We start from the raw sequence: 26,604 nt of genomic DNA on the forward strand, positions 1-26,604 counted from the left end.
TCCGGATCCGTATCCGCCCCCAAATTTAATCAATTCTTTCTGGGCCCATGGCCCACCCTTCCACAACATTTCATTGAAATTCATTGAGAACATTTGAGGATATCGTGTGGACAAACAAACAAAAAATTCCTTTGTCCGGATGATGATCCGGATCACCACTAAAAATCTAACAGATTGTTCCTTGGGCATACGCTACCCCTCCAAAAAATTTCAGCAAAATCCGTTTATAACTTTTTGACTAATCCTGTTAATGGACAAACTGATGAACCTGCCATCGGCAGAGAGCTTGATGGATGGATCCCCCCCCCCTCTTCCCCCTGTCTTCCCCTCTTCTTCCTTCCTCCCCGCTTCCCCCCTCTTCCCCACTTGCCGGATGGATCCGATTGTCTGCATAGTTTTCACTGGCGTGTGGACAGTCATTTGGGGAATTTTTTCGCGTTTCATTGCGAAGCACAGGATGGGTTTTGGAAGCTAAAAATTGCATTGCCAAGTGCGCCAGACGTTTCTCTTCAATTTGATAAGAAAAAAAAAATCGTTTTTCGAAGTCTGAAACAAATGGTGCCGGGGCGGGCCGGCCACTGCTTCCCGACGATTTCCGGACTCATGGCCATTGAGGGGTTTAACCCCCTACCCAGCCCAGGGCCTTTGACTGGTTTTGATGAAAAATAACAGGCCTCCAAGTTTACGGATGTCTACCTTCTGAACTTTCCTCAGAACGATTGGAGCAAAACTGTGACCCGTAGAGAGCAGACAGACTGACAGTCAAACATACGTAACTGACCAACAAGCTTGTCTAATCTTTCAATTCCGGCAAGGAACAAATAGAAAAACAAACTAGTGCCGGCAAAAACATAACCTCCTTGGCGAAGGTAAAAAAAAAAAAAAAGTTCACCATCATGGTCCTATAAATAATGGTTCTTTCTAAGGTACCTGTAACCTTCCTAGCTGCCTGCCTAAGGAGAAGAATACAAATAAATAGATACAGCTAGTTCATTGAATTTATTACATTTTATATTTTGATTAAGTAGATAATTTCTTGGGATGGAGATGAAACAATCTGTAAACATAATTATCAGTCCGTAAGAGGTCAATTGTAGAACCAAATATCCTCCTTTGAGGGAAAATGATACCTATAATTTACCATTCCTCATGCTGACAAAAACAGGATGAGGGAGACATGCCTGTAGCGAGACTACTCCCTGTGATATAGGAAATGTTACACTGCCTTTTTGTGTGTGTCTGAGTCTATATATGTCATCACTGTACTGTCAAAGGTGAGGATGTGAACCAAAGTTAGCAAACTAATGAACATACTCCCCGTGCCCATTATAATTCCAGCCCAGGCTCAGGGTGAGGGGAGATCGAAAGGCATCCACCCTAACCCTTGAGACACCGTGTTTCCAGAAAGAGAATACTCAGGGATCTTTGAAATAGCTTTAATTAATTCGTTCATTGCTAGATGCGAATAAACTGTCTCAAAAGCAGCACGAATAGAAAATGACGTCCTCGAGGTGAAGAGCTAAGCAATCTCACAACGGTCCAAGCTAAGAACATAAACACACACACACACACACACACACACACACACACACACACACACACACACACACACACACACACACACACACACTTCCTACAACCTATTATACAGTATATTATAAAAGCAAGTGCCTAACTCACCCCCTCGCTGAGTTCATTAAGTTGCTAATCAGTGAGTCTTAAACTTTTCTCCGGCTCTTATTTATTCTGGCCGGCCCCGGAAGACTTGTGAGAGTCAAAGGTTGTGTTCTTAAAGGAGACTATCAACATACCAAGGCCTTGAACATACCTCTGTCACTGCTGCTCAAGCGGTTAATAAAACAAGGTGTAAGACCATATATTATTCTCTTTTCATTTCAGTCTTTGATTTTTGTTCGCGTAAACTCTTATTACGTTTTTGTTTTCCTATGTTCGTCAAGGAAACCAATACTATACTACTCTCACGGAATATCAATGTTGGGAAAAGAAGCTGAAACCCATACGTATCCTCTTAGGCGTAATTTCTTCACATGTGCACTTTTATGTTGTGGCTTTCCTTCGTTGATGAATTTACAGGTACATGTAATCAACGTTCTCCTGCTTTACGATGTTACCTGTATAGCTGCAAATGCACTCTTCTTCAATGGTTTTTGTGCTGTTTTGCCTCATATACTGTACATTTTCCGGTTTCCCCTCACTGTCTGAATTCTTTTTGGGGGGCGCAGTCTTAAGGGAGACCGCCACCGCATCGCTCTCACTCCTTCCTCATATGGTTAGGGAAGCAAGATCTAGTATCAAATATTCCACTGTCTTTGTGATACTAAATTTTGTCACATAAGCAGTCTACTTCAGCACCCTTTAGTCTTTGTTTTTCGTGCACATCAGATCAGACAACCACCAAACCTCTGTCACAGTATCATGAGGCAGCTAAGGAAACCCTCTCTCACTGTCTCATTTTAATCACGTGAAATTTCTAATTTCTTAAATTATCTTCAAAGGCTATACACTGACTTCTCTCTCTCTCTCTCTCTCTCTCTCTGCACGTGAGTACGTCTGTGTGTGTGTGTGTGTGTGTGTATGTGTGTGTATGTGTGTGCGCGTGCGTGCGTGCGACTGTGTGTGTGTGTGTGTGTGTGTGTGTAACTCACCGGGTAGGTCAGGATCACTTGATGGTCGTGATCGTCAGCTTTTACCCTCCCGGAAGGGAGCTGAGAGCTCATATAGTCCGATCTAAGGGCAAGGCTGTGACCTTCACACATCCACACACCCGTTCCCTTGCTCAAGGGGGACAGTAACCACCCACTTCGTCAGTGAAACTTTTTGCAACCTGAGCGAGGCGCGAACTCCCGTCCATCAGTTGGCAGGCGAGAGCGTTACCACTGCACCAGCGAGCGGTGTTGTGTGTGTGTGTGTGTGTGTGTGTGTGTGTGTGTGTGTGTGTGTGTGTGTTTACGCACGTGCTTGAGTGCGTGCGTGAGTGCGTGAATGTGGAAAACAAGATTTTGTCCACTATCTTTCCTGTGATTATATCATTTACCTGTATTTAATTTTGTCACATGTACACACTCTGTTTCTTTGTTATTCCCTGCGTGCATAACCCATTTGTGTCCAGTGTCGTAAACAGGGGACGGAACTGGGCATTTTCCAAAGGTAATGAAGGGAGAACCCCACGGTTAGATCCTATGAACTTCTCGACTATGAGCTGATAGGCGGAGGGCGGTATTCCTCTTACCCTTCCAGCAAAACTCCTGACACAGTATCCCGGGGAACTAATGGGTTAAACGACACAACCATCACAATACCACTGTCAAGGAGCCCATGGGTGGTTACCGGATCATATTTAGTACATGTAATATTCTCTCTCTCTCTCTCTCTCTCTCTCTCAGTATATTTATCATATTTTTATTTACAAACATCTGTCTTGTCTTATGACTATTTGTTAACTCTGAAGAGAAAGTAGCCCCTCCCATCTACATAGTATTATCTAGTCACAGGCTATGCATACTTTAGCAGAAAGTTATATAATTTTACAGAGTTAGGTTGCACGTTCTGATAAATTTACCTACGACTCATGTTTTACTACAAATGATTTTCGTTTTCCTACACTGCAATTAGAAACGCCGCAAATCAGAGCGATGGCGTTTTTTCAGAGTCGGAATGAAAAGTAAGCACGCGTTATTATCGCTTAGGCCTGTCATTTGCTTTACGACAGACGGAATGAGTGTAAATAATAAGCGTTATGTTTTCATTGTCTCACAGCTTCGAAGTTACTCACTTCATGTGATGAACCATATGCTGCTTTTGAATGTATTGTACTGGGTATGTCAGCTGTGAAATACAGGATCAGAGAAAGAAGGAAGACCCAGGAAGGAAGGAAGGAAGAAGTCTGTGTAAATTATCTATGTTACGTGAGGTCCAGGAAGGATGATTAACGGTCATGTTATTGGAACTTGGTGTGTGAAGGTCAAAATATGCTCTTGTTTATCAAATATTTATTTACACAACACCTGTAATTATTATATGTGCATAGCCTCCATCGCTCATTGCAGAGTATAGTTTGTAAAGGTACAGAAGAGTCATACTCGTACGTACGCCGGAAATTGCGCCGGATTATCCTGAGGCTTGTCCACACCTTTACAGCCTAACTTTTAATAATAAAGTCGTGTGTCATCTAAAGCAGACTCGATTCAAACCGGAAACTGTGGAGGAAGAAGAAAATTGTTTCCTGATGAGTACACTTGGCTCATCAAGGCAGACATTTAGCTTCCCCAGTTTTTCCTTAGACTGGCACTCAACCGTCGAATTAAAAAAAAAAAAAAAACAGGTCCCTATTTCACGTCTATGTACAAACAAGACCTTGTCCAGCGATCTCATTGCCAGCTCAGGAATCGAACCTAGAATTTGAAGACTGCAGAGCAAGTGTGCCTCCAATTACACCCTGAAGGAAATTCATTCACCAAGCCTTGCAGTTCCCCTTCGTTTTCACTGAACAATTCAGGATTCAGGATGTTCCCAAATGCTGCCCACATTCATTAGGTCCCTCCAACATCCACTGTTCTACCTTGTATCTCTTTTATAACCCCATCCAAATACAGATTGAACAACCATGGAGAAATGACACATCCCTGTTTCAATCAAATTTTCAGACAAAAAAATTCACTCAGTTCACTATCCACACACTGCAGCCTTAGCATCCTCATACATATTCCTCACGGCATTCATCAACTTCCAATTTACCCCATATATTCGTAATGTTTTCCACTTTCCTTGCCTATCCACTCTGTCATATGCTTTTCCATGAAGAATCTTACAACTTTTCTAGAAACTTTTCCATTAAAGACCTAAGAATGAATATCTGATCTTAACTACCTCTTCCCTTCCTAAAACCTCCCTGTTCTTCTCCAACTAATTCCTCTGTCATTTCCTTAACTCTGTCAATAAGTACCCTACCATGTACTTTGCATGTTACACTAAGAAGACAAATGTCCCTATGATTACTACACACTTCTTTTCCCCATTTTCCTTGTACAGGGGAATAATTATACCTGACTTCTAATCCTCCGGGACTCTACCTTCCTCCCAGGCCAATATGAACGTCTTCCATGCCCATTTTCCTATTGTCTTTCCCCAATGCTTCAGCATTTCACCATGCACTCCATCAATTCCTGGGGCTTTCCCCATTTTGACTTTCTTCATTGCTTCCACTACTTCCAACCTACTGATCTCTTCCTCCTTTTTCACATCCCTCCTTCTCCTAGCCATTTCCCAGCCACTTATACTCGCATTACTTTCATAACATTTCATTAAAGTGTTCTCTCCATCTGCTCAATTTGTCCCCCTTGTCCACTGTCAATCTACCATTTTTATCTTTCACTCTCCTACTTACTTCTTTATCAGCCTGTCTAACTGTCTTTACCTCCTTCCAGAACATTTTCTTACATTCCTTCGACTTTACACTCAAATTCCTTCTAAATCCCTCAACTGCTCTCTTCTTACTCTCACGTACTACTCATTTCACCTCACTTTTCATCTCTGTATATACCTCTCTCTTCCAGCTCTCAACTTCCTCCATGCTTCCCATCTACGCACTATATGCTTCTTCTTTTGCGCCATAGTTTGTCTCACTGCTTCATTCCACCATACCGTTCCTTGCACTCCCTTTCGTCTTTTCTTCGCCCCACACACCACCTCACATGCTGCACAGATTTCTCCTGTGAATATCTTACACACTTTCCACCTCCTTCATCTGCTCCAGATTATGTTTACCCAATCGCTGCTCCATTTCTCCATTATATTCTGCCTTTTTTTTTTTTCCACTTGCAACCTTTCAACCGTCCTTGTGTGGACTACTTCCTCCTGTCCTTCCCTTCTTCTGTTCCTCCATTGCACTTGAACCTTGACTTTCACCAAGTGATGGTCAGAAAATCGACTCCCTCAACCTCTGTATGTTTTTGCACCCATTACATACCATCTCATTCTGCCATCCACACACACACACATAATCAATCATTGCCATCTGTTCATTCAGTTTTCCACCCACCCTTCTCATCACTCACCACCTATACCTGTGGATCATTTTGTGCCTAAAGTGGATATTGGCTATCACCATCCCCCTCTCGGCAAAAATGTCCACTAGAGCACTGCCATTCTCATCCACTTCTGCAGGCACACCCCACTCACCAGCTACTTCAACCACCTTCACATTCCCTACTTTTCCATCCAGATCTCCAGTCAGAAACACTCTCTCATTCCTCTCGAACTTTTCCATGCATGTTTCCACACTTGCCCAGAACTCTGCTTTCACTCTGCTTCCACGAAAACACCAGAATTAATACCCAGAAGTCAGAATGCAGCAGAAAATACAATGACGAAAAAGGAAGAATTTGTTATAAAAATATTTCTGAAAAGGTAAAATTAAAATAAAAACAGTAATAACCAAAAAGAACACCAAACTTATAGGAATACACACACACACACACACACACACACACACACACACACACACACACACACACACACAATTAGGGAAAAAATATAAAAAGGTAGGTTGTACAATATTCCGCTATAGCGGCTGAGAAGACAACACTGAGATTCTCTTGTCTACACAGCTACCAAGAAGGGTCAACATTATACAACTTATCAATGGGTCAAGGCTACTTATTATTAACGCAGCTCCCATTATTAGCTTAGTACACACACACACACACACACACACACACACACACACACACACACACACACACACACACACACGCTGGTGCAGTGGTAACGCTCTGGCTTGCCAACTGGTGGACGGGAGTTCGCGCCTCGCTCAGGTTGCGAAAAGTTTCACTGACGAAGTGGGTGGTTACTGTCCCCCTTGAGCAAGAGGACGGGTGTGTGCGTGTGTGAAGGTCACAGCCTTGCCCTTAGATCGGACTATATGAGCTCTCAGCTCCCTTCCGGGAGGGTAAAAGCTGACGATCACGACCATCAAGTGATCCTGACCGACCCGGTGAATTACACACACACACACACACACACACACACACACATGGCTATCCATCCACAAAAACGTGCGTACACAGACTACTGTACCACAAAACCACATGTGAAATATACATGTGAATATCAAGACACCACGTAATTATATGTGTACGATTATTATCCTACACACAGTTCTTGCATATCAAACAACCACTCCATATCAAAACACCAAGCGACATACACGCATACGCACGGCAACACACACACACACACACACACATTCTTATACTGTACATATGCATACGCAGTGCGTTTACGCAGCTACACAAACATATTAAGGTAACAAACACTCACACACATCTACATATATTTCCTCACACAGTTTGCACACAACAAGCAACCACTGCAGCCTCCACAAGCACACAAGTAAGCTCTCACACATACAAATAAGCACGTTCATGCACACATTCTAGTTATCATTCCAAAATATTTCATTATGCAGGTTATAATAAACATTATATACATATTAACATACTCGTATACCTATTACCAGTACTATAAAGCGTGGTGCTGGTGACAATCTTTCATTCACATGATCTATTGCTGCCCACTTCTTCCTTCACCTTTCTCATTCTCTTTCCGTGTTTTCCCCCTGTTTTTCTGATTTGGCCCATCATTCCAGTCAGTTTTAAATAATTTTCTTTCCACTTCAGGCGGCTCTACTCGTACAGCAGAGGATCATCGGGTCGCCGCACGCAGCGGTACCGCAGGGACGGTTGCTTGCGGTTGATGGATCTCGAGTTAGACAGTCGGCGAGTGCTCGACAACAGCAACAACCAAGACCATATTATTGTTATATAATGATAATGTCGGGACACACTGTACGCAATTTCATTACAATATACTACAGAAACAAGAATACAGCACTTAGAGAGCGCCTATCTCCACCAACGCCTATCCCAAACAACTCAGATCACCACGAAAATTTTATCAACTCCCCTTTGACCCACGACCCATTTATCCACAAAACTTCATTGAAACCCATCAATAACGTTTTGAGATGTCTTGTGGACAAACTAACAGACAGACAAACAGTGGTGAATGCATATCCCCTTCCAACTCTGTTGGCAGAGGTACCAATGAGCACGAGTACCAGTTGTCCAAAACTATATTTTATGAGTTATATTACTGTTGGAACAGTATGTTTCATACTTTTTGTATAGACGAAGTGGATGACTCATTAGAGAGGTGGCCCAATAGACCCAGGATCGAGTCCCGGCTGGGGCAGGCAACAGTTGAAGGATCTGAATTTTATAAAGCAGACTTTATTGATCTACCAGAGGACCCGCCGACATGTCTTTAAAATACCTCCACTATATCAGTGAACCAGAAGTGTAAGTGTTAGCGCTGAAGTGGTGACATGTGTAGGTGTATGGTATACATACACGTAGCCACTGGGGGGGCAGGGAGGACAGTTTGCCCCCCCTGGGAAAATTTGGGGGAAATGCTGAAAGGGATTTTTGTCATAGTTCTTGTATGACAATAGAGTTTTCCTAATTTTGCCACTTGTATATAAAACAATATTATCTATTCCTCTCCTCCATCCTTCTTTCCTTCCATCCTCTTCTGTCTTTCTCTCCTTCATTCTTTCCTCGTCCTTCTGCCTACTGGGTGACTTTACACTCCCTCTTCTGTCCTACTTTCTTTCATTCTTTCCTCTTCCTTCTGCCTATGGGTGGTTCTACACTGAGTGACAAGCCAAATGGTTTCCTGTACACCAGGAAACCATTTACTACGCTGGGTGGTAACCATATAACCAAATTTTGGCGCCTGGTGGTTTAGTGCGTAATTACGGCACTCCAATCGGATTGAGCCGATGAAGGTTTATATCCAAGGGGTGATTGGAGTTCATTGCTCACGTAATACCACTCAGGAATGAGTGAGGCTGGTCACTCTCATCTTAAATGTCAGGACCAACTTGCTTAGCCCCGGGCTCCAACGCTTCTCATGGGGCAACGTAGGATTGGATGATGGATGGATGGATGGATGGATTATTATTATTATTATTATTATTATTATTATTATTACTATTATTATTATTACACACACACGACAAATACAGCTTAAGTACATCGATATTCCTTCTCCTTCTCCTTCTCCTCCCACTCCTTCCCCACACACGGGCACTATAGTGTCACTGTCATCAATATGCCCATCATGCCAGTACATCACCATCATCATAGCACCTTTCACCACTAGAGTATCTTGTTTTAACATCAATACTCGTATGCAAATCATACATCATACACCATACCCAGCCATCTCCATCACAGCCTAACCACTGCCCGACACAGGTAATTACAATTAGGTCTCTCCATCTCTACCATCATCTCTATCACTACTTGAACTCCTTCAGTACGATGACACATCTCCAACTACCACTGCACACCATCATGACACCACAAACATCATCAGCCACAGTATCCCCGGCAAGAAAGACCACTACTTTCACATTCACTGTACTTCATCATCATTGCACAGTAGTCCTATTTACTCTTTCCTGTTAGCTTCGGCTGGAGGGTTTGGAGGGAGGGAGGAGGGGGAGCTTTCCTGCTTTTCAATCCTTTTCTCTAACTCACTGAAGAGTTATAATAGTATTATCCTACCCTATAAGAAGTAGCCTCGAAAGTACCAATAGGTTTGTTGTTCTTTGCTCTCCGTTCTACTCCTTTGTATTAGCATCACAAACACGACCATCATCATTACCAGTACCACTATCATAATCACCAACACCTATCATCATCACCACTACTACCAACACCGACACCATCACCCTCATCATCACCACCAGCATCAACAACACCACTGATCATCAATATTAACACTTCCACCACCAACACCACCAACACCGCTCAGCACCATGACTCACCGCCATCATCACCAGGGAGGGATTGACAGCGTGTGTAAACCCCGGGGTGAGAGTGGAGGTAGTGAGAGTGGGAGTAGGTGTGATGATTCCCTATTACGCCCTCACCGCTGTAATACTCACTAGTCAAGGAGGTGAGGTGAGGGAGAGTGAAAGGTGAGAGGAAGGAGGTGAGAAGTGAGTGAGAGGGACGGGCAAAGAAAAGGACGCAAGGGAGGGGGGCAGGGGGACGTGGGAAAGAGTGGAGGAGAGTGAAAGGGGGAAGAACTGATAAAAAAAAGAAAGAGAGGGATACGAATGAAGTGAGAGACTTAATGAACAGTGAAGGGGGAGAGAGGGGGAGAGAGAGAGAGAGAGAGAGAGAGAGAGAGAGAGAGAGAGAGAGAGACAGACAGACAGACAGACAGACAGAGGAAAATGGAAAGGTCAGAGGGAAAAGGAGTAAGGGGGAAGGACGGAAAAATTAAAGTAGGTAAAATGGGGCGCGTAATGAGCAAGGGTGTTGAAGGAAAAGGAAGAAGTGAGAGGCGGGTGTTGAAGGAAAGAGGAAGGTGGGAGGAAGGATAGGTGAAGAGCATACAAAGATGGAGAGAAGAAAAAAATAATGAGGTATGGCATAAACAAAAGACGAGAGAGCAGAGAGACGCGGAAAGATGGCTTAGGACGGGGGAAAGGGAGAAGTATTAAAAGGGGAAAGGTGAGAGGGGGGGTGTTAAAGGAGAGAGGAAAAAGGGGGTGATACTAGGAGTAAAGAGTGGAAGGAAGGGGAAAGAGAGGGGAAGGAGGAGTTATGTTATGAGAGACTAAGTAAATAGAGGAGAACAGAGATAAGGGGAGAGGAAAAGGGCATAGGTCAGGAAGGATAAGGAGAAGGGGACCAGAAAAAAGAACGGTGAGAAAAAAGATGGAGATGGGGAGTGGGGTAAAGGAGAAAAATGAAGGAAGGTGGAGGAAAGATATGTGAGGGAGGATGTTAGAGAGTTCCACACTGAGGCAGAGGAGTGTGAGGGAGGAGGAATAAAATAAGAGAGAAGGATGAAAACGGGAGGAAGAAGAAAAGGGAGGGAGGAGAGGGAGAAATGGAGAAACAAGCAGGAGGGATGTCAGACGGGAGGGAAAAGAAGACAGCTTTGCACAGACGTAGGAATAAAGACATCCAGCGTCGGGGGTAAGATGGAAGGGTTGTAAAGGAGGAAAGCGGTAGGAGAGAAAGATTTAGAGGAGTTTAAATGAGTATAATCTACCTTCCGCCTCATATACTGTAATTATGACGGAGAAGATAGGACGATATTGAGGAAGACAGTAAAAGTATATGGAGTGGAAGGTAGGTTACTCAGGATATTCTAGAGTATTTATGATGCGGTAAAAGCAGCTATGAGAGTGGATGGTGCACTGAGACGTTCAGCTTGAGTGCTGGATTAAATTGGCTGTATGCCACCAGGAACGTTTCATGTTTATTTGATCTGAGTAATGAAAGAAGTGAAAGTAAGGACATGTGATATGGAAATGAAGAGAGAAATTAGTTAGTTGGAGCTGTCTCCATTTCTGCTTCAAAATAATGCAGTGTTAACAGGGGATGAGTGGAGTTACGGGGTCTGGTAGCGAAATTTGGTAGTGTGTGTGTAAGAGACGAAAACGAAAAGTGAATGATACAGAAATGGAAAATGTGCTGGGGTCAAGTATTTCATCATAGTTGTGAACAATGATGGTAATGTGTATAGTGAAGAGAAGGAGAGGGTGAAGAAAAAAAAAAAAACAGGGGCAGTGACACCAGTGACACAAATGGATTTGTAAGCGTGACAGTGAAGACATCATTTCATAATCGAACCATTTATTAGTTACAACCCAAACATGAGGTGGTGGAGTGTGAACGATTTTTAAGATATATAAGTCAAGAACCAGAAGTGTTGAAACAAGTTTCTTCAGAAGTGACTGTGAAATGAAATAGAAAGGGAAGTGGGTAAACGGAAGGATTCGTGAAAAATGTGGTGTGGAGGCAAATGTGGGAAAAATTAACAGACACCCTTGAGGCACTGCGAGCATGTGGAGATAATGGAGAGTGAGAGATTGACCGGAGAGTGTCAGAGTGTGAGGTGCTTAGGAAGAATAGGAGAGAGATCTTGAGATCGAGGTGGAGAGATAAAATGCCAGATTATATAAGGAGTTAAAGTGTGTCTTGAGAAGCTGTTAGTGATTAGGGACAAAAATAGAAGCCCTATTGTCTAGGTGGCACCTCACAGAATAAGGATACAGACAATGTAATTATGGTGGGAACTGAGGAAGGAAATGAGAGATGTGATGGTAAAAGAAACTAAGAGAGGAAGCTAGAAGGAAGGAGAGGAGGGAAAGTGAGAGTATATAGATAAGAAGGATGAAGAGAAAGACTACAGCAAATGCAGGAAGGAATGAGGATAAGGTACGTGGAAGAGAGAAGGAAAGAAGGAAAGGAAACAAAAAAGGTGATAAAGGAGACCACGGTAAAGGAAAGGTAACCTAGAAAGGGTACGTAGGAAGGGCAGGATGGATGGGAAGAATGGGAAGGAGGAGGGATGAAGGGAAACTGAGGACAGGGAAAATGGGAAGGGGAAAGGGGAATATCTATAAAGGGCTGGAGACAAGCGTTAAAAAAAGAGGGGAGAACTTACTGGGGGGTGTGGGGGAAGGGGTGAAAATGGGATTGAGGGGAAGATTGCTGGAAAAAAGTAGAATGAAGAAAGAGAGAGAAGAGTTTGAGAAAAAAAACGTTAACGTGGAAGAATGGAGAACATATACGGGCATATGGAGGAACAGAAGGAAGGAGGGTGAGAGCAGGGGCAAGAGATGTATGGAGGGCAAAACATATGGAGCAGGGGAGGGGTGGGAAAGGAAAGGTTAATAAAGGGATGAGGAGGGGACGGGGGGAGAAAGGGGACAGGAAAAGGAAGGTATGGGAAGGAATTGGAAACCAGAGGGAAGTCTGGAGGAAAGGAAGATGGACAGAGAGGGAACAGAGATAAAGGGAAAGTCTCAGGGAGGGAGAGGGAAGCCGAAGGGAGGGGGTTGGAAAAGGGAGATGAGGTGAAGGGGAGAGGGGGAGAGAGGAAAAGGATGAGGAGGAAAAGGTAGTGGTAAAAGGGAGGAAAAATGGAGGAGACAAGGGGATAAGGAGGATGAAGAGGTGGGAGGGTAATGATGAGGGAGGAGAGGGTAAAGGGGACGGGGGAGGAAGTAACTGAAAGGGAGATGGATTGGATAAGGGGAAGAAGAGGAGGAAAAAATTTGTAGGAAGGTTAACAGAGGGCAAGGGAAGAAGAGAGAGGTGGAGGTGAAGCGGAAAGAGGGATAAAGGCTTGGAGGGAGGGGACAGGGTAATTAAAAGTGGAGGTTAAGAAAAAAGGAAGTTTTTTTTTTCTAATTATAGATAATTTGTGATGACTAGTGTGTGTGTGTGTGTGTGTGTGTGTGTGTGTGTGGCAAAGATAATCCTGCTCTAACACTAGAAGGTCGCTTTTCCAACCGTCTACTTCTACTCTGTCAATAAGGTGAATGAGGCCTTGTAACGACCAAGGACAGTATTCTAGACGGTATGCACTTCCAGTTCGAGAGAGTATTTTTTTTTTCTTTGTTGTTGCCTAATGACGATTTTATCCAGTTCTGAGAGGATCTGTAATTGTGAACCGGTTTATTAAGGATATCTAACCTTTCCATTGCGAAATATAACCTAAAGTGAACATGAACCCAAGCACTATGAATAAAATGTCAAAATTTGTCATCAGGCTAAAACTAAATAAGATGTTTCCGAAGCACCTCTTCCTTGTATACTTCGGTATGGACAATTTTAATAGTTTCTTGCTTGCAATTTATGCACTGATTATTGTAAAAGATGCGAGAGATAATAGAAGAGAAAACGAATGAAATAATAAAGTGAAATACTTACAGTGAATCACCCAGGAAGAGTTGGAAGAAAGCTCCCTAAGATGACTAAGATATGGCCCGTATTTTTAGGTATAGAACCACATGAAACGCTTTTCCTATGTTTTAATCTGAGTGTTAACTTAAAACCAAGACAGCAAGAGCACAGGCACTGATTTTCTTTTATATTGAATTTTTAATCATCATTATCACCATTACCATCATCACTTTTACCTTCATTCCAAGCAAAAGAGGGGGCGAAACATTCTTAAAAAAAAAAAAAATGAAAGAACGAAAGAAAGGTGAGTGAAAAATCATGAGAAGTATCATACATCATGCCCACGAAAATAAGCCTCCCACACATACATACAATATCCAGTCACCAAAAATTGGCCTTCAGCTCACAAGCAAAACCATCATCACATTCTTTTTATCTTTTACAGATCCGCGTCATATACAGTTATGGCATTGAGTCATGTTCAAAAGCTGGTGCCAGGCCACTGTGTTTTCTCAGTATACTCGTATACTGCATTCATCCATTTTAATCCCTTGTTAGTTCCCAAGCTTCACCAGTTTTCATACCCCGCTTTCCCCACACTCATTTATCATATCTGTTGACATTCATATTCAGCGTCCACCATTTCCATTACGGTCAAGCTCATTCACACAACCTCCTTTTCACCACCGAATCTTCATCTCATTCACATCAAAAAAATATAATATGTTTCTCATTTTGTCTGACAAACACGATAATTAGAGAGAGAGAGAGAGAGAGAGAGAGAGAGAGAGAGAGAGAGAGAGATTTATATTGCCCATGACTCCCAGCTGAATAAATCATCTTGCCTTAGCTGAAATAGAATACCGGAGTTGTCCTGCCCACGAAAGGCTTAATGGTGCTAGTACTAAGATTAAGGCTGCTATGGTTCACTCTCCGCAGAATAAAATCGTCTGGCTTTGGCTGGAATAAACACACGAAAATACACGGCTATATGAGGTTTAACTACTCCTATACCATTTCTAAATGTCGAGTAAATCACCCAATTCCAAAATGCGGGTTAACAGGATGGGAAAGAGCGTATTTTGGGGGGCGATCACAAAAGCTTGGAAAACACTGGTGTTCAGGACAGTTAGGGTGGAGGAGGGGAAGGAATAGTTTAGAATGGGGTGAGGGGTGTAAAAGGGAACTGAGGTGGGAGTAGGGGAGAGTATCTGAGGCGTAAAAGGTATAGAGGATGGGTAAGGGAAAGGTATAGAGCGAGGGTCGGCAACCTTTTGAACATGGTGTGCCAATTTATAATTAATGCCAATTTTTTCGCCACTTTGCGTGTCAGGTAAGTTTTTTTAACACTGTAGCGACAGTGTTAATTGATTTAGTATGGATGGATGTGCCCACCTCTCTCTCTCTCTCTCTCGCTTTGCATTTTCAATATTTTCTTCGTTACACTGGATCACGTTGAGTACCATAGTATAGCACTTCACGTGCCAAGTCTGGCACGCGTGCCTAGGGTTGCCGACCCCTGGTATAGAGGATGGGTAAGGGAAAGGTAACAGGAGGTGTGGGGTGAAGGTAACAGGAGGTGTGGGGTGAAGGTAACAGGAGGTGTGGGGTGAAGTGATATGGAGAGATATGGAGTGTAGAGAAGGGTGCTGAGGAGCGGGGTAAGGAGGAATGGGAATAATGTGTGTGAAAAATACAAAAAAATGACGTGTGGGGTAGGGTTGGCATGTGCATTGGGTTAGGCTGCAGGTATGAGTGTGGAGTTAGGTTAGTATGTGTGTTAGGTTAGGTTGGTTTGAGTGTCGGGATAGGTGGGTATGTGTGTAGGAGGGTTAGGTTGGTATGTGTGTAGGGTTAGAATGTATGTGTGTAGGGTTAGGTTGGTATGTGTGTAGGGTTAGGTTGGTATGTGTGTAGGGCTAGGTGGGTATGTGTGTAGGGTTAGGTTGGTATGTGTGTAGGATTAAGATGGTATCGGTATGTGTGTAGGGTCAGGATGGTATGGGTATAGGCCTAGGTTTGTATGAATGTGGGACTACGTTGGTTTGTGTGAAGGGTTAGCTTGCTAACTTGATATGTGTGTAAGGTTAGGTTTGTATGTCGGTAAATAAGTAATGGAGAGGTGTATAAATGGGGCAGGTATGGGTGGTGGGGGGGTTAATAGGACAGAGCAATGTGGTGCAGAGCTATGGGTGTCGTCACAGGAGCGACAGGTGTCATTTACTGCCATGAATATATCACACCCGTATGCCAACACCATTTCTGACACCTCGCGCTACACAGATATTTTCACTGTTTTCCGTTAGTATCGAGTGATACACTTATTCTCTCATGCTAGCAGACAAGTACCGTACATAACAGTTTCAACTTCATCCTGATACCATATGATGTATATAAATAATCATTCACCCTACGTAACATTTTCAGCTTCTGATTACCATTATTCCCAGCTGAAGCCAGTAATCTTCCTTACTACAAAGTCTGACCTCAGTTGATATGGGACTATATAATACCACTCGATACAGCTAATCTCATTTGATGCACCGTTCTTCTCATATTAACAGAATACTATCACCTTGTTTACCGATCATACCATCAAGCGCAAGTATTCTTTTCCACTACCAAGATATTTACCTCGCCAAGACGGAGTCCGATGAGGCATTGTTTTTGGTCAAGTTTGTCTGTTTGTTTGATTGTTAACAACATTACGGAAATACGGCTGAATGAAATTACATGAAACTTTCAGGATAAATGGGCACTGGTGCCAAAAGAAAGTGAATAAATTTTGGAGGTAATTGAGTGACACTGAAAGGTCAATATCAAAGTCACGGATTTTCAGAGGGCCATAAATTTAAACCGGTTAAGACAGAGATATTTACTATTATGAACATACAGGAACTCATAATATGGGCTTTCATTTGGCACCAAGACCTTTTACCTTGAGTGACTCTGAAAGGTCAAACTCAAGGTTACGAATAGCCAGGGGGCTATAACTCGAAACTGGTTGAAGATAGAGAGGTATTTACTATTATCAACATATAGAAATTCCCATATAGGCTTTTAATTGATAACATGACCTTTGACCGTAAGTGACCTTGAAAGGTCAAATGCGAGGTCACAGATATTCAGGGAGCTATAACTCAAAACTCGTTGAAGATAGATATTTACTATTATCAAGATATAGGAAGCCTCATATGGGCTTTTATCTGACCTTGAGTGACCTTGAAAGATCTGACGGAAGATCACGGATTTTCAGAGGACTTTCACTCTCATCTTAAATGTCAGGACCAACTTGCCTAGCCCCGGGCTCCTAAGCTCCTCAAGGGGTGACATAGGATTGGATGATGGATGGATGGATGGTAACTTCAAAACATTTGCGCCATTACCTTAGACTTAAATTGTATACCGTACTGACACTAAATGGCTGTATTGATTCAGTATTTAACAGCAATAAAACAACTGCTGTCTGACGAGGTTTGTTGTGCTTGGCACCACTTACTCTTTTTTTTCAATCACGTTATCTAATTTTCCTGTTCTGAATACTATTTCTTCCGACAGAAAAAAAAAAAAATGTCATCAACAACATCTTGAATCTGAAATGAAACTGAGACATAAATATATTTTGCCTTATATACATCGAAACTAATATCTTATTATTGGTAACATAGATAATGAAACAAACAGATATACATTTCGGCTTTTAGTACATGTCAGGTACAGTCATACCTACGATCTAGAAACTGAATCTAATGGAGATACTCGTAAATGGTTTTTAACAGTAATTATCATTGTTTTCGGTGAAATTCTAGGACGCCTAAGCGGGTGGTTGTGTGTGTGTGTGTGTGTGTGTGTGTGTGTGTGTGTGTGTGTGTGTTTGCGAATTTTACGACCGATGCCACAATGCACAGGCCCTGCTTTTTACACACAAGCTACAGCTCTCATCTCCTAGCCTCGAATTCCCTCTCTCCATCCCTACTCTCTTTCCATCCCTCACCTGATCCTTCTCTTCCTTTCCCTTACTCTTTTCCACTTCTTTCCTCATACCTTTCCCATTCCTTACCTAATCCTTTCCTAACATCATCCTTCCCACTTTCTTAGCATTACCCTTATCCCTATCTTTGTCTCTTAACTCCCCTTTCCTTACCCTCATTTCTTCCCCCTGCCTCACCTTCAATCCTCTTTCATTACCCTCTCCGTGTTCCTTTCCTTATCGTCACGTCACCCCCCTCCATTACCCTTACCCCATCCCCTTCCTTACCGTCACCTATTCCCCATTGTGTACCCTCTCCGTTTTCCCTTCCTTATCGTCACGTCATCCCCTCCATTACCCTTACCCCATCTCCTTCCTTACCCTTACCTATTCCCCATTGTGTACCCTCAGCCTCTCGCCCTACCATCCCACCCACCAGTTCTCAAAACAGTTGTACTCATTAACTGGACTTGCTTTGCTGCAGATGGCCTAACCTTATCTGGCCAATCTCACCCCAAGTTTTCACAGCCCTGCCGAGTATCATCATCATCATCACAGAGTCAACTACCAAAGCAACCATACAAATTGCTACAATTAATATAACTTCGAAGGTTTAAGTGAAGAGAATTATCTTTTGGAGTCATAAATAGATAGAACAAAATTATCCATCCATCCATTGCCAGACGCCATGTATCCCAGACAGGGTGGCCAAGGGCTTAGAGTTAGTTGTTTTACAAGGAGGGGCACTAATCCTCCACCAACCCCACTTGACGTAGGGATGCCAACAGCATCTGGTGTTCCCAGGCGGTCACCCATCCAAGTACTAACCAGACCCAACGTTGCTTAACTTCGCTGATCGAACGGGAAGCGGTGTACTTTGCCCCTTCAGCTAGGGGACTGTGTGTTAGATGTTAGCGACCCTGTACATCTGTCTCTTAGTAACTTAGACTTTAGCGACGCCAGGTCACCACAGCACCCTCCCAGACCAAACCACACAAAATTACCCTCCCACACCACACCACACCGCAGCACACCAAAACATTGACCAAGAGACTCCGAAACTCCTGACTCAAGTATTTTTGTACTTACTTATTCTTGTTTGCCCTACAATTCTTTCAGTTCCAGCGAGATATCTTTGTCTGAAGGTGTCAGACATTTGTAAATATACGAATGATAGATTAATCTTACTGCTGAACCATATTATGCTGCATATTAAACATAGCAATGACTCGTATCATCGCTGACTAAACAGTGCAGCTAAATGCTCGTTTACATTCACCAAGAAAAGAAACGAATCATAATACCACAGAAGCTCATTTCTCTCATAACTGAATAAAACATTCAGTTAGAGATGACGTGCCTTTTTTTGTGTGTGTGCGTCTGTGTGTCTCTGTGTTTGTACAGGAACAGGTGTGGGTCGTGAACGACAAATATCGTCTGCTGGGAAGTGTGTGTGTGGGTGGGGGGAGTGTTTGTGTGTGTACCGAGGCACTGAAGATCTCTTGTGAGGCGGGCAAAGACAGCACGAACAGGGAAGATATATATACAGAGAGAGAGAGAGAGAGAGAGAGAGAGAGAGAGAGAGAGAGAGAGAGAGAGAGAGAGAGACAGAGACAGAGAGAGACAGAGAGAGAAAGGAGGGAGGAGAAATATGACACTGCGATAAAAGAAGAAAGACATGATACCAGGCAGAAAATAGAACTGGCTGTGTTTGTGTGATAGAGAAGGAAGGAGTCATGGAGCTATTTTCTCGTGGTTATCGGAATTTCTCAAGCACCTTTTTCATGTCTGGTGAATATTCTGCTGTAAGTCCTTATGCACATCGTGTCGATATAAGATTGCTTTAAACAGCACGTAGGAGACCAGTGAGGATCAGTATGAAAGATATATTACTAAGGAAGAGGTGATGGTGAGCTTTTTTAATCCCACGAGAATACAGCTTATGTAAAGTAGACTGAAAAATATCAGAAATAGAGGACATAACCTTAATGGTTAATCAGAGACTGAAAAGCAATCTTTGCATACCGATGAATAAGTAGTACTTTTGCCCACGGCACATCCTGAAAAGATTACCCCGTAGCTCCATTCAAAATCGACTTCTACCACAATTGTCTCCCACCTTTTCCATCAATATATTTTTCACTTCTGCTAAGAGATGGCATAAGAAATACCAGTTATCGTACTTACACCCCTTTGCTGCTATACATCTAGTTATATACTGTATTGGTGTTTCATTCTGCCTAAGACGAAGTGATTTTGTCTAAATGGACGACGTCTTAACCTTCAGTAACGTATCCTAGTAAATCCAATTAATCATTTCTCTGTAATGGACACACTAGCAGTCCACTTTGGCTAATAGCAGACAATTTTCTTTTCAGGTGAGGGAAAACCTTGCAGTTCATTATTCTACTCGATCTCCCGTGGCATTACTTCGTTGCTATGGGCGCATTTTAAGTCTTCTATTGTGGCAGATGCCGGACCATATTTTCAGCTTAGTGAAACCCTGTAATTCAAAGGCTTATTAACTGAGCATGAGGGTTGAACGATGGACATTAGTAACTTAATAGGTTCATTACTGTGGTGACTGAATTGCACTGTGACACAGTTGAATGATAGAGTTATTACGTATTTGTTGGCCAGAATAACGAGTGAATGGATCCATGGCCTATTAAAATGGCTTCTCTGATGATGGACTTTCCTTTTTTGCGTTTCCTACATTAGATTCAACCCATTCCACTTATGAAAGCGTGAGATAGTGAGATATTGTGACGACGACGATGACGAAAATGATGATGGTGATGGCGACGACGGTACTGATAAGTGCAGTGATAATACTGATGATAACAGTAATAATGACAATGATTATAAGATGACAATAATGAATATGTTGATAACAATGGTGATGACAATTATGGTGAAGGTACTGATTAAGTATTCTTAGCGGAAACTACAAAAAGTGATTCTACCACAAGTTTAAGCGTTAATATGGGTCGTTATCTTTATTCGCTGACATGATTTTTTTTTATTCTCTCTACCCACTATTAATGTTTGTCATTTTTATGTTTCTGGTTTCACTGTTCCCTCATATCCTGATGCTTCTCTCTATATGCCTCTCCTCTCTGTGCCTCTCATCTCTGCCTCTTTTCTCCATGCTTCATCAATCTATATGTTTCCTTCGTTATGCCTGTCCTCCATCTATACTTTTCTCTCTACGATATTTTCATCCCTGTTTACAGCACACTATTGTAAACTTCTTACACTTAGTACCTTTTGTCTGGTAAATTAATATTCTTTGTATATTTTTGTTACGTTCAAACGATTTTAGTCAACTAAGGGAAAGATACTAGGTTGTGAAGAGGTTAATGGAAACTGCTTATAACCCTGTCACTGCAAACTGTTACTCCAGAGCTTATGAAAAACTGTCTGGTGGTTGCAATAAAAGAATTTTAAAAACGTGATCGGAATAAAGTCATTAATACTACAACAGCGTGTTTTCTCCTTTATTCTTGCTATCATCAGGGGATTCCATTCTGCTTAAGATAGATTTTTCTATCTGTAGATGACAAATACAGCTTTCATCGATCCTGTTACTATGAGGGGATTCCTCAGTTTAAAATAATCGTCTGTACCTAGCAAGACTAGATGATAACAAGACGTCACCGTACTGACGGAGTGAAGCTTTGACTGGTAGGGCTTCTCATAGATGAAAAAAATTGCACAGTGGCTAGTGTAAGTAAAATGTTTTGGTGATGGGCATAGACATGAAATGATTAACTACTTCATTCTGTTAACGATTTTATAGCTTAATGTTACTACCTTCATACCATTATATTTAGCTTAGGAGAGACTACGAACTTGAGAGGTTAACTACAACCTTCATTATTCTCTTCTAACAAGAGTAGTTATCGAAGCTGAATATGGCCGTTCAAGGGAAACAAGAATGGCATGAAAAAATTATGTCACCGGACTGAAGGGGATAATTGAGTGTTTAACCTTATGACTGGTCGGTTCTCCCTCCACTGAATACGTACAGTACGTCCTGTGTATGCCTGAACAGTATATGTACGTTGCGTACACAGAGGCAACAGAATTTGTCGATACAGATTTTGACTCGATGATTGCTGAGATAATATCATCTGAACAAAATCGCCTTGTCTTAACCGGAAATAAAATATCTAAGTGCAGTCATGGGGGTGAATAGAATAACCTGGATCATTTTTCATCTTTTAGAGCCACGATATCTAACAACAGAGCGAAACCTACCTGCGTTTACATAAATGAAGAACCTGAAACCTAAGGGGCTAAAACTCAAATACCTTCCACGCACAAGTTTGGTTTGTTTCCCTCACTTCTCTACTAAACTTAAAGACTTTAACATGTTAAGAAAAGTGAGAACTACCAGAATAAGTCAAGACAGCAGAGACCAGAACTCCTCACTCCCTCCCCCTCACCAGGCCACAAAAACCTTCAGCTGCCGAAACAATCTGTTTTTTTGCCTTTAAAACTTTGACACATTCATCCATTAGCCTCTCAACCTTTTGTTTTTCTTCCGTATTTTCCGGTGCGCCATCAGGAAATATTTATCATATTGCTCCGATTCATTTCCGTTCACTATCTGTCACCTGGAGAGGGACGTCTTCAGATGATGGCATCTCTCTGCTGTCCGGTTATACAAACTACTCCCAGCTCTCTCCTTGGCCTCAGAAAAGAGGATAATGGCTCGCATGAGGTCATATACTGTACAGTATATATTGATAGGTATATCGACAGACTGATATATATATATATATATATATATATATATATAGAAGATAGGTAAGTACATAGATAAACAGATTGACAGATATACTAGCAGTGGTAACCGGCATTACCTGGGATGCTGGATGACCACTCCTTCCTGGGGTCCCATGTTACCCGCTGAAAGTTCTCCCTTGGGCTCATTTCTCCAGGGATATATATTCCTCATTCACCCATTATTTCCCGTGGAACTATTTCCCCACTTCCCACGAACCCTGCCCACCCACACTCCCATCCTGCGCGCCCCACAAATCCGTCTACCCATCTGGTGTTATTGCTGTTAAAGATAGAGATAAATAATGATGAAGGCTATATATAGGGGGAAGGCATATTTCTTGAGGGTTCGCGAGATGGATCGATTAACGAGTATTCGAGGAGGTTTTACAGGACAGATGTACGGATGAATGGACATGTTGATAGTTACAGAGGACAGACAAAAATGAGAGGACAGACAATTGATCAGAAATAGATGGCTGATTATTACAGTCGATGGATAAAAAGGAACGGACAGAATGGTTGTGAGGATGGACAGACTGATGAATACTGAAAATGATAAAAGTGGGAACTGTGGGAAAATGGAAGATGTATAAGAAGATGGATATGGTATTAGATACTAGGAGGCTTTAGAAAGAGTGGAAAAGGACATTGACAGATGAGTGGATATCAGCGATGAATAAAAACGGTGTGAGAATGTAGAATAATTATGGATGGAAAGAGTGTCTAGCTATAAAGAAAAATGCCATGAACAGACTCATAAAAGTAATGGCCAAGGATGGAAAAAGCACAGAATAAAAGATGCGTAAAAACTGACGTATAGAGATAAACAGTGGTTGAGGAATGGTGTTTATGCTGGCAACCCGCGAGATGGATGGGTGCAGAGAGAGATCAAGGAGGGAGAGAAAAGACTTTGTGAGAATATGTTATGGTTAAGAACATGGATAGATACGTGTTATACCAATGATGTAAACAGGAGGAGAAAGGGAGAGAAAGCAGCAGGGAACAAGAGTGGGGGACTAGTGAGATTATATTCGTACAACTATAAACTGGGTAAAAAATAAAGATACACAAATATTAGAAAGGGATGGCAAGGAGTTGACAGAAGATGGAAGGGAGAGGGAGATAGATTGAAGAAGATGTGGAGGAATACGCATCGGAGAAAAAAAATATAAGAAAGACAAGGAAAGAGAAAGACTAAAACAAAAACTGGAGATAGACTGAGAGAGAGAAAAAGCAAATTAAGGACACACACACACACACACACACACACACACACACACACACACACACACACACACACACACACACACTGAAAACAAATAATGCTGACAGTTAATCGAGAGAAAGAGAAAAAAAGGAAGGTATGTCAAGGAAAATGCAACATATATGGACATATAGATAGATAGATATAGACAGTTAGATTGAGTATGAAAAGCTTTAGAAAGAGGAGAGACGGGGGGAAGAACAGAAAATATAGAGAATATACTGTATACACTGAAACAAAAGATAAAGGATGCAAGTGGTAGTAAAACAGAGATTGAGGGGAAGCAAAGAGAAAAAAAGAAATTTATGTGACAAGTTTCGAAGTCAGAATTTTGCTTGAGAATAAAGTGAGAGTGTATGAAAGGCAGAGAGGGAGTAAGCTACGGGGAGAAAGGATGAGTTTTGAGTCAAATGTAGTGAGAGAGGAAGTGAATGTTGCAGAGTAAGGAAGTAACCGTGAGTGGCAGAATGAATGTGGCAGAATGAATGTTGATATGAATATGAAAGAATGATTATGGAAAATTAAATGACAGCTTGTTGTGAAAGTAAGAAAGGTACAAGTGCTTCGCGAGTGCAAGTTGATGCGGTTGTGTGTGGATGGAAGCGTAGGTGTGGAAGTATGTCTGCGAGTGTTGGTGTGAGAGTGTTGGTGTGAATATGTTGGTGTGAGACAGAGTTTTAATTCCATAGTGCTGCTAAGATAGCATTTTCATGAGGATGTTGGTATAGAAAGTCAGTGTTTGAGTACTGGTGTGACAATAAACGCTGGTATGGGTGATGGTATTACAGTGAGCGCTGCTGTGAATGTATGGGTGCGAAACTGATTGGTGATGTGTAATGGTGTGAGTGTTATTGAGAGTGCTGGTGTAAAAGTGAGTGAGGATGAGTGCCTGTGTGAGAGTGCTGATGCCAGGGTGTGCATGTTGGTGTGAGAATGAGTGTTGCCATGACAATCTTGATGTCATAGTGTTGGTTGTGACAATCGGTGTTGATATGAGAGTGAATGTTGGCGAGAGAGATTCGGTGAGAGTGTCAGTGTGAGAATGCTGGCGTCTGAGTGAGTTTTAGTGTGAGTACGAGTAGTGTTATAACAGTATGTGTTAGTGCCATAGCTCTGGTGAGAGAGTGCTGGTATGGGACATCAGATTTGGGAGTGTTGATCTGACGGTCTTCGTGTGTGTTAGTGTGAGATTTTTGTTGCTGAAGTGTTGGTGCTGGAATGTTGATGTGGTACTGTTGGTCCTTGAATGGTGGTGTGGGACTGTTGGTGCTGGAGTGGTGCAGTGTAGGAGTGTTGGTTCTGGGGTGTTGGTGTTGGAGTGATGGTGACGGGGTGTTGGTGCAGGAGTATTGTTGCTAGAGTGTTGGTGCTTGATTGTTAGTGTTAGAGTGTTGTTACTGGAGTGTTAGTGTGAGAGTGTTGGTGTGATAGTTTTGCAGCTGGAGTGTTGGTGTAGTAGTACTGGTGCTGGATTGTTGGTGTGGGAGTGTTGGTGTGGTAATGGTGGTGCTAGAGTGTTGGTGCCGCAGTGTTGGTGTCGGAGTGTTGGTGCTAGAGCGTTCGTGCTTGAGTGTGTGTGGGAGTGTTGTTCTTGTGGGAATTAGTGTGGGACTGTTGGTACTAGGGTGCTGGTGTAGAAGTGTTGGTGCTGGAGTGTTGGCGTAAGAGTGTTGATGCTGGAGTGTTGGTGTGGAAGTGTTGGTGCTGGAGAATTGGTGCTGGAGTGTTGGTGCTGGAGTGTTGGTGCTGGAGTGTTGGTGCCGGAGTGTTGGTGCTGGAGTATTGGTGCTGGAGTATTGGTGCTGGAGTATTGGTGCTGGAGTGTTGGTGCTGGAGTGTTGGTGCTGGAGTATTGGTGCTGGAGTATTGGTGCTGGAGTATTGGTGCTGGATTATTGGTGCTAGAGTGTTGGTGCTGGAGTGTTGGTGCTGGAGTGTTGGTGCTGGAGTATTGGTACTGGAGTATTGGTGTTGGAATGTTGGTGCTGGAGTGTTGGTGCTGGAGTGTTGGTGCTGGAGTATTGGTGCTGGTGTATTGGTGCTGGAGTATTGGTGCTGGAGTATTGGTGCTGGAGTGTTGGTGCTGGAGTACTGGTGTTGGAATGTTGGTATTGGAATGTTGATACTGGAGTAATGGGTGGGAGCGTTGGTGTGGGAGTGTTGGTGTGGGAGTGTTGGTGAGGGAATGTGGGTGCTGTAGTGTTGGCGTGGTAGTGTTGGTAGTGGAGAGTGTTATTGTGGGAGTGTTGGTGTAGTAGTGTTGATGCTGGAGTGTTTGTGTGGGTATGTTGGTATGGTAGTGTAGGTGTTGGAATGTTGGTGTGGGAGTGTTGGTGATACAGTGTTGGTGCTGGAGTGCTGGTGATGTAATGTTATTGTAGAAGTGTTGGTGCTGGACTGTTGGTGCTGGAATGTTGGTGTGGAAGTGTTGGTATGGGAGAGCTGGTGTGAGAGAGTTGGTGTTGGGTTTGTTGCTGGAGTGTTAGAGTTAGAGTTCTGGTATATGAGTGTTGGTGTGGGAGTGTTGGTGTGGGAGTGTTGGTGAGGGAGTATTAGTGTGGTGTAGGTGCTGGAGTGTTAGTATGGGGGTGTTGGTGTGGGAGTGTTGGTGCTGGAGTTTAGTGCTGGAGTGTTGGTGCGAGAATGTTGGTGTGATAGGTTTGGTGCTGGAGTGTTGGTGTGAGAGTGTTGGTGTTTGAGTTTGGTGTCGGAGCGTTGGTGCTGCAGTGCTGGTGTTGGAGTTTTGGTATGTGAGTGTTGGTGTGGGAGTGTCGGTGC

At 42.7% G+C, this 26,604-nt stretch overlaps 1 pseudogene; it reads right to left on the reverse strand.

The window, feature by feature from the left end:
- Positions 1-18,548: 18,548 nt before the first annotated feature.
- On the reverse strand, positions 18,549-18,674 carry LOC145399212 (5S ribosomal RNA; annotated as a pseudogene).
- Positions 18,675-26,604: the final 7,930 nt, after the last annotated feature.

The sequence above is a fragment of the Coenobita brevimanus genome, chromosome 5 (assembly GCF_032717465.1).
Source record: "Coenobita brevimanus isolate Jiangsu-jjx chromosome 5, ASM3271746v2, whole genome shotgun sequence".
NCBI classification, from domain to species: Eukaryota; Metazoa; Arthropoda; class Malacostraca; order Decapoda; family Coenobitidae; genus Coenobita; species Coenobita brevimanus.